Source organism: Thamnophis sirtalis, unplaced genomic scaffold (assembly GCF_051295495.1).
Source record: "Thamnophis sirtalis isolate CommonGarterSnake01/CBP01778 unplaced genomic scaffold, rThaSir2_p1.2 scaffold_14, whole genome shotgun sequence".
Lineage (NCBI taxonomy): Eukaryota > Metazoa > Chordata > Lepidosauria > Squamata > Natricidae > Thamnophis > Thamnophis sirtalis.
The window spans coordinates 14,036,526-14,045,066 of NW_028261394.1; the positions used below are offsets into that span (position 1 = coordinate 14,036,526).

Consider the following 8,541-nt stretch of genomic DNA (forward strand, 5'->3'; position numbering starts at 1 on the left):
GAAGTGGCCTGCAGTACTGCACCCTAACCACTGCGCCACCTCGGCACTTCTGGATAAACGAGAGGCTTAGGTTCCAAAATTGGCCCCAAAGTTGGCTTATCTGTAGACCAGGATTCACATTTTCACAAGTCCATCATGGTCCAGCTGCATGCACAGCAGTCCAATACCTGCTATATTTAGAAGACAACATAGAGTGGCAAAAAGGAATTACTTTGCGCGCACACAGTCATCTGAGCCACGACCAGAAAGAGGAGCTCCCATGGGGAAATGAACTTCCAGTTTCCAGAAAATGAACTTCCAGTTTCCGCCATGCGCATGCGCACCAGCTAGCAACTCTTCCTGTTACTGCTGCGCATGCGCACATGTCGATCCCCTGGCCAGTGTGCATATTTATGCCGGAAAACAGAAGACCAGCTTGTACAAAGGCCAGCTGATTGTCGTGCGCGCATGTGTGCCAGAAACCTGGAAGAGGAACGGGCAATGCCACGCATGCCTGGTGACATGACTCTGCGTGCCACTTCGGGCACGCATGCCATAGGTTCCCCATCACGGATATAGTGTCTTTCGTTGTACTCCAGATCAGTTGTTTTGCCATCCCCCCCCCTCTCTCTCTGTCTCTCTCTGTGTGTCTCTGTCTCTGTCTCTCTATTTCTCTGTTTCTCTGTCTCTGTGTGTGTGTCTCTCTCTCTGTGTGTGTGTGTCTCTGTGTCTCTGTCTCTCTCTGTCTCTCTCTCTCTGTCTCTGTCTCTCTGTCTCTGTCTCTCTGTCTCCCCCCCTCTATCTCTGTCTCTCTGTCTGTCTCTCTCTCTGTCTCTGTCTCTCTCTCTGTCTCTCTCTCTCTCCCTCCCTCCCTCCCCCCCCCTCTCTCTCCTCTCTGGATATGAGCAGATCCAGCTGATACTCTGCAGAAGAAGGTTCTACCCAGGCTTTTTCTGATCATCAATGAATACCAACCATAGTAAGAGGCAACAGCCATGGGAGACCTATTAGTTCAGTGAGTGGAAGAGCTGGTTGCCGTTATAAAACTTGGAAGAGCTTGGCTGATATCTAAGAAGTCAGACTCTTCTGCTTTCGAAGCAAGTTTAGAATTTCTAGATTATCTCATGAGCGTTTATGGATTCTTCAACCTCTCTTTTCTTCTTTGTCTTCATCTTCTTGCCCCAAGATTGTTTGGAAAAAAATGTCTTTAGGTTACCATTTAGGTTACCTCAGAAGTGTTTATGGATTCTTTTGTTTCCAATTTTTATGTATACATTTTTTTCCTTTAATATACATAAGTGCTTAGTCAACATTGTATTGTCTGAGTCCATTTATATAAAATAATCATCATCCTACTAGTAATAATATTGATAATGATAATGGTAATGCTTGCTTATATGTAATAATAATCTTTCATCATGTACTTTTAAATAACAATAATCTTTTATCTTCTAATTTCTACCCATTTTTAATCAAACCACTGGTACTATAAGTCCCATGTTATAAAATATTATGTTTCTTCCTTGTCTTTTATTTTTAATATCAGTCTATCCATCTCCGCATAGTCTAATAGCTTTCTAATTACTGTATTTTTCGGACTATAAGACACACTGGAATATAAGACGCATCAAGACTTTGAAGAAGTAATTTTTTTTTAAAGGTTTTGCACTCTGCAGGCCCCCCAAACCTTCTGCACGCCTCATTTTTTGTGAAAAACGGGGCATGCAGTGAGTTTGAGAGGCCTACAAAGTGCTCCTAAGGGCCGGAGGGGGGGCAAAAACGAGCAAAAAATGGCCCTTTTTTTTTGCAATAACGGGCCTGTTTTGGGCAAAATAACAGGGCATGCATATGATTTGGCATTTGGGAGGCTTGTAGAGTGCTCCTGGGGGCTGGGGGAGGGGCAACAATGGACAAAAAAGGCCATTTTTTGTCATTTTTGCCCTCCCCAGCAGCCAGGAGTGCTTTGCAGGCCTCCCAAATCCTATGCATTTTTTGCGAAAATTGAGATGCGTGGGGACAGGGTTTCCGAAGGCCAAAAATGCTGTATTCTGTGTATCAGATGCACCCAGATTTTCACCCTCTTTTTGGGGGGGGAAAGGTGTGTCTTATACTCCGAAAAATACGGTATGTTTTCATCTGTAGAAGTATCTTCATTTTTCCAATATTGTACAAATACTAGACACAATATATATTCCCTTTATTGTAAATTTCTGGTATTATACCTAACAAAAGTATTTTAGGTTACTGCAAACAGTGATCTCGGAAAGAGGATTGAAAAAGTTTGTTACTAAATATTATGGATGTTTAGCTAAAATAGGACATAAGGATTCAGTGCTATTGGAGGATTTTAGAAATATTAAATGAAATGCCAGTATGTGGGTATGTATTAAATCTGGGTATATTTTATGATGAAGGCCGTTCAAACAATTATAGTCAAACAAAAATTGGAGGTATAAGGGCAACATGTATAAATATCTGAGTTAAAATACTATGGCAGAAGATACAAGATTGTTTTGTTATTGGAAAGATACAGGTTGATAGATGGAAGAATATAACTTAAAACTAGTTAAACTTAGTGAAATTTAGTAATAATAGATAGAATTAAACAAATAATTGATAATGATAATAATGTATACAATGTGTAGTGTTGTGATAAGTAATAATTGGATATGAATATTGAATGGTACACCTGAAAGGAAGATTAGAAATCCTTTTGGATTATCTATAAAAGTTAATAAAAAAGAATTAAGTTAGATACAGTTAAACTTTGATTATTAGGGGTAAAATGTTATGATACAGGATATAGTCAATTAAAGGAGGGATAACGATGACAACCTATATACAGATACATGAGTATAAGGAAACTAGATGAAAACTGCCAACAGTTATTTGGAAAGGAGGATTAGAAAAGTCTGTTATTAAATATTATGGATGTTTCGCTAGAACAGGACATAAGGATTCGGTGTTATTGGAGGATTTTAGAAATATTAAATGAAATGCCAGTATGTGGTTATGTATTAAATCTTGGTATATTTTATGATGAAGGACATTTAATAATTATAGTCAAATATGAATAGAGGTATAAGGGTAACATGTATAAATATTTGAGTTAAAATACCTGAGTTAATATGAATTATGCTTGATGACTGTGGAAGAGATGCACGAAAACCTTTTGTAATCAACTGATACACTTTCTACAGTATGTAAGGAAAGAAATTTTTAACAAGTATTTTAGGTTATCTCGTGAGCATTTATGGATTCTTCGACCTCTTTCTTCTTCATCTCCCTCTCTTTGCCCCCAGATTGTTTGGGGGGGAAAATGTCTGAACAAGAGGAACTTGCCGATTTGGATGGACTTTGGAATTCTTCAGCCAATCAGTTCAGCTCCACCAAGATCGCCATCCCAGTGGTCTTCTCCATCATCTTTCTGTTGGGCACCGTTGGCAACAGTCTGGTTTTGGCTGTGCTCCTGCAGAACAGCCAGAGGGGCTGCAACCAGACCCACCTCTTCATCTTCAACCTGAGCTTGGCCGACTTCTTCTTCATTGTCTTCTGCGTGCCCTTCCAGGCCACCATCTATTCCACGGAGGGCTGGGTCTTTGGCGCTTTCATGTGCAAAGTGGTCCATTTCCTCATCTACCTTACTATGTATGCCAGCAGTTTCACCTTGGCTGCCGTCTCGGTGGACAGGTAAACCGATCTTCTTCTCTCTTTGACCCAGATGTGGTCCCAGCACTACTGTGAGCACCCACGGGGTTGACTTGAGCTGGTGTGAGCTCTGCCATTGAAGTTTCCACACTATAGTCCGACCTTGGCAAGTTTTAAGACTTGTGGACTTCCAACTCCCAGACTTCATAGCCGGCTAGGAGCTGAAGTCCACAAGTCGTAAGTTGCCAAGGGATGGACATCCCTGCCATCATTTAGGGCTTAGTATATATGAGGATCTGGAAAAGTGGCTATGGAACCCAATAAAGTGGTTGTGTTGTTGGGAAACAGAGTGTATTCTCCCGCAGACGGCATTTTTAACCACTTTTTATTGTTCCTTAAACTTTTTAAATGGCAAAAAATTATGTCCGTTTGGGAGAGTGGATTAGGACTTAGGGCCACAAGATTCACTACTGTAAAAATGGTCAAAAAGTTGGGTCTGGCCATAAGGATAGGATAAGATAGGATAGGACAGGACAGAATAGAATCTGGAAGGGACCTTAGAGATCTTCTAGCCCAACCCCCTGCTCAAGCAAGAGACCCTATACCATTTTGCTCAAGGGGCTATCCCAGGGGTGGGTTTCAGGTGGTTCGTGGCGGTCCCCGCGAACCGGTTGGTCGGCGAACCCGGAAGTAAGTAACTTCCGGGAACGCCGAAGGGTCCACCCGCCCGCCCGCATTTCTTACCCGGTTTTGATGACTTCTGCGCTTACACGCATGCGCAGGACGCATACAGCGCCTGCGTGATCCTCCAGGAGCAGCTGGAGCATCGCACAGACGCTAGTACGCATGTGTGCACTGCGCGTGTGCACGAGGATGCCGCCGGCCCCGTTCCAACCGAACCGAACCGGTTGGAATGGGGCGAGAAACCCACCCCTGGGCTATCCAATCTCTGCTTAAAAACCTTCAGTGATGAAGCAACCACAATTTCTGAAGGCAAACCCATTTTGTTTGTTCTCACTGTCAGGAAATTTCTCCTCAATTCCAAGTTGCTTTTCTCTTTGATTAGTTTCCATCCTTTGCTTCTTCTCTTAACCTCAGGTGCTTTGGAGAATAGCTTGGCTTCCTCTTCCTTGTGGCAGCCCCTCAAATATTGGAAGACCGCTATCATGTCACCCCTAGTCCTTCTTTTCCCTAGACTGACCATACCCAGTTCCTGCAACCGTTCTTCATAGCTTTTAGTCTGCAGGCCTTTAATCATCTTAGTTGCTCTTCTCTGCACTTTTTCCAAAGCGCATGTAAGATAACATGAATGTGTTTAGCAATTCCTAATGCCATTGGCTTTTTGATAGGTATTTGGCCATTCGCTACCCGTTACACTCCCGGGAATTACGTACTGCCTACAGTGCGGTGATGACCACAGCGATCATCTGGGGCCTCTCCATGATCTTCTCAGGGCCCTACCTGAGCTACTACCACTTGGTTCGATGGGAGGAGAGCTACATCTGCATGCCAGGCTGGGAGGGATGGAAGCGCAAGATCTTAGAGACCAGCACTTTCGTCTTTGGCTACATCATCCCGGCTGTTATTGTCTGTCTCTCCTACTGCAGGACAATTAAACATCTCTGGACATCAGTGGATCCTTTAATGGACATGTCAGAGTCTAAGAAGTCTAAGTGGAAAGTGACTAAAATGATCATCGTTGTGACCATCCTCTTCTGCTTCTGTTGGCTGCCCTACCATGTGGTTGTCCTCCACTATCTCTACGGAGACTTCCCGTTCAACCAAACCACCTACGCTTTGCGCCTGCTCTCCCACTGCATGGCGTATGCCAATTCTTGCCTCAACCCCATCGTCTACGCCTTGGTCTCCAAGCACTTCCGCAAAGGGTTCAAGAAGGTCTTTAGATGCCTGCTGAGGAGGAAACCATGGAACAAAGTCCAAGCAGTCCATAGTATTCTTATCAAGCCTGGTGTTGAAGTGGCCTCCACACATATTTGCTAGTCGTTCCCAACCCTAGGGGGCATTTCAAAACCAAAGAGCCAACGCTGTCTGAAGATGTCTCTTTGATCATGTGGCTGGCATGACTAAACGCCGAAAGCGCACGGAGCGCTGTTACCTTCCCACCAAAGGTGGTTCCTATTTTTCTACTTGCATTTTTACATGCTTTTGAACTGCTAGGTTGGCAGAACCTGGGACATGTCATGGGAGCTCACTCCGTTATGCAGTGCTAGGGATTTGAACCACTGAACTGCTGACCTTCTGATCAACAACGTCCCGGGTGAATTAGGATAATAGACAACTGAATGAGTGTCTACCAGGTCCAAGATCCATCATGGTCCCATCACACCCTGCATTGCATAAGCCAAACTGGAATGGGACTTCAGCAAAGGGTGCGGAATGCTTCCGATAAGGCCATAATTAATGGTTTATTTTCTTTTTTCCCATCTGCATTTCAACCATTCTGAGTAACCAGAGTATGTCAGAGTGTGCACAGTGTGACTACTCTTTCAAACAGTGGTTTATCTACAAGGCATATATACACACACACCTGCTAGGCAAAACCAGGCAATCTTCAACTATGACATGGAAGCATACACAGAGAGAGAGAGAGAGAGACGCCCTTACACGACCTCCCTTATATAGACAGCTTCTTAAAGTGGCAGTAACCTGCGGACTCATTCTCATTTAATCATTTCGGTTTACAGCCTTAAAGCAGCTGGTCAGCAATTAAATTGTCATTACCTTAACTTCTAGTATCTTCTCTTCTGTAGGGGAAAGAATTTACTGTATCTGTGGGAATTGTGGGAAAGTCTCATTAAAGTCTCTATAAATGGTGGAAAATCTCTACCTTTGAACAAAGGGCTAAAAGAGGCACAATGCTTTGAAGAGGACTCCTGCCCTTACTGGTCTTATATCCTGTTTCTTACCAAAAACATAGCGCAGGGCTGTGTTTATCCACAATGATGTCAAAATACTGACATCTGCAAGTTGCACAAGATGTAATTAAGATGGGAATCACATCATTCCCATGACGGTACCATTAAGTACATGTCACTATGCAAAACCATGACTATCCATGGTACAATGGTGGCTTTAGTGCATCAGCGACAAGCTGGGAAACAATGGGGGAACTGGGTGATTTCCACTGAGAGTGGCAAGATGAGACACATTTATTCATTCATTCATACAATTTCTATAGCTCCAACAAGTGGTTGCGGTTTAACTAGGGTTGAGAATCAAATGCACTGTGCATTTCCTGTCAGCCCTGATCATCCTGGCTAAAGGATCTGGTTGATAACAGTTAGAAGGTCTCATCTTGGCCACCAATGCGCTTATCACTTTGTTGCAAAGGTCCTTTGGAGAGATTGGATAGCCGTTTGTCTGGAATGGTATAGAGGAGCGGTTATGGCAAACCTATGGCACACGTGCCAGAGGTGGCATGCAGAACGCTCTCTGTGGGCACGCCTGCTGTCACCAGCTGCTCTTCTGCTTCCTGACCTGCTGGTCTTTGTGGCCACTGTTGTGCCGGAAAATGGTTTGAAAAGCATCCAAAAATCAAGCCATTTTCCTGGCCATTTTCAGGGCATTTTCAGGCTATTTTCAGCCCGAAAAACAGCCTGAAAATGCCCCCAAAACAGCCTGAAAATGGCCTGAAAAACAGCCTGAAAATGGCCCAAAAAACAGCCTGAAAATGGCCCCAAAACAGCCTGAAGTAGCCTGAAAAACAGCCTGAAAATGGCCTGAAAAACAGCCTGAAAATGGCCCCCAAACAGCCAGAAAATGCCCCCAAAACAGCCTAAGAATGACCCCAAAACAGCATGGTTGTTGGGCACTTTTCAGGCTGTTTTCCAGTGCTCCGGCACCCACAAAGATCGTGCACACATGTTCCAGTTTGGCCACTCTGTGCCGAAGAGGTTTGCCATCCCTGGTGTAGAGTCTCTTGCTTGATCAGGGGCTTTGACTAGAAGGCCTCCAAGGTCCCTTCCACCTCTGTTATTCTAGACCAGAGGTCAGCAACCCTAAACCCTCAAAGAGCCATTTGGATCCATTTCCCACAGAAAAGAAAACACCGGGAGCCACAAAACGCTTCCTGTGCCTGACTATTTCCTGAGCGGCCACAAAACAAGCATATGTACTTGAATTAAAAGTTCCGTTTTCTTCGGAAACTTATCATTTCAGTGGTAGGGTTTCTCCTCCCTCCATAACAACAGCTGTAGACAAGATCTATGGAGATTCTCAGTCCTCCAGGTCACGGTTGTCCCAAAGGTGCTTTTTTCAAGAGGCAACTGGACTTTCTGGGTTTTTTTCTTTCAAGACGTTTCGCTTCTCATCCAAGAAGCTTCTTCAGCTCCAGCTGGATGGTGGGGAATGGAAGGACGTATAGTCCTTGCAGACCAGCTGGTCATTTGCATCCTTTTAGAGGGTCTATGAGGCCACTTGGAGGTTTATCTCTGTCCTCAGGGTCACCTGAATGGTGCAAATAATTCCTATAGTCTGCAATTTTTCCCTCTGGAAATCCATTGCTTCTACCACACCATTCCAAGGCTGTCCATCCCAAATTGTGTAGCTCAAAGTCTGTAGAGATTCTCAATCATCCAGTTCATGGTTGTCCCAAAGGTGCTTTTTTCAGGAGGCAACTGGACTTTCTTGTATTTTCTTTCAATACATTTTGCTTCTCATCCAAGAAGCTTCTTCAGCTCCAGCTGGATGGTGGGGAATGGAAGGATTTATACTCCTTGCAGACAGCTGGCCATTTGCATTGTTCAGGTGACCCTGAGGACACAGACAAACCTTCAAAGTGGCCTCAATGACCCTCTAAAAGGATGCAAATGACCAGATGGTCTGCAAGGACTATAAGTCCTTCCATTCCACACCATCCAGTCGGAGCTGGAGAAGCTTCTTGGATGAGAAGCG

The 8,541-nt window shown here is 44.1% G+C and overlaps 1 pseudogene; it reads left to right on the forward strand.

Annotated features, from left to right (window-relative positions):
* Nucleotides 1–3,298: 3,298 nt before the first annotated feature.
* LOC106541575 (galanin receptor 2b pseudogene) lies at nt 3,299–6,037 on the forward strand (annotated as a pseudogene).
* The last annotated feature ends 2,504 nt before the right edge of the window (nt 6,038–8,541 follow it).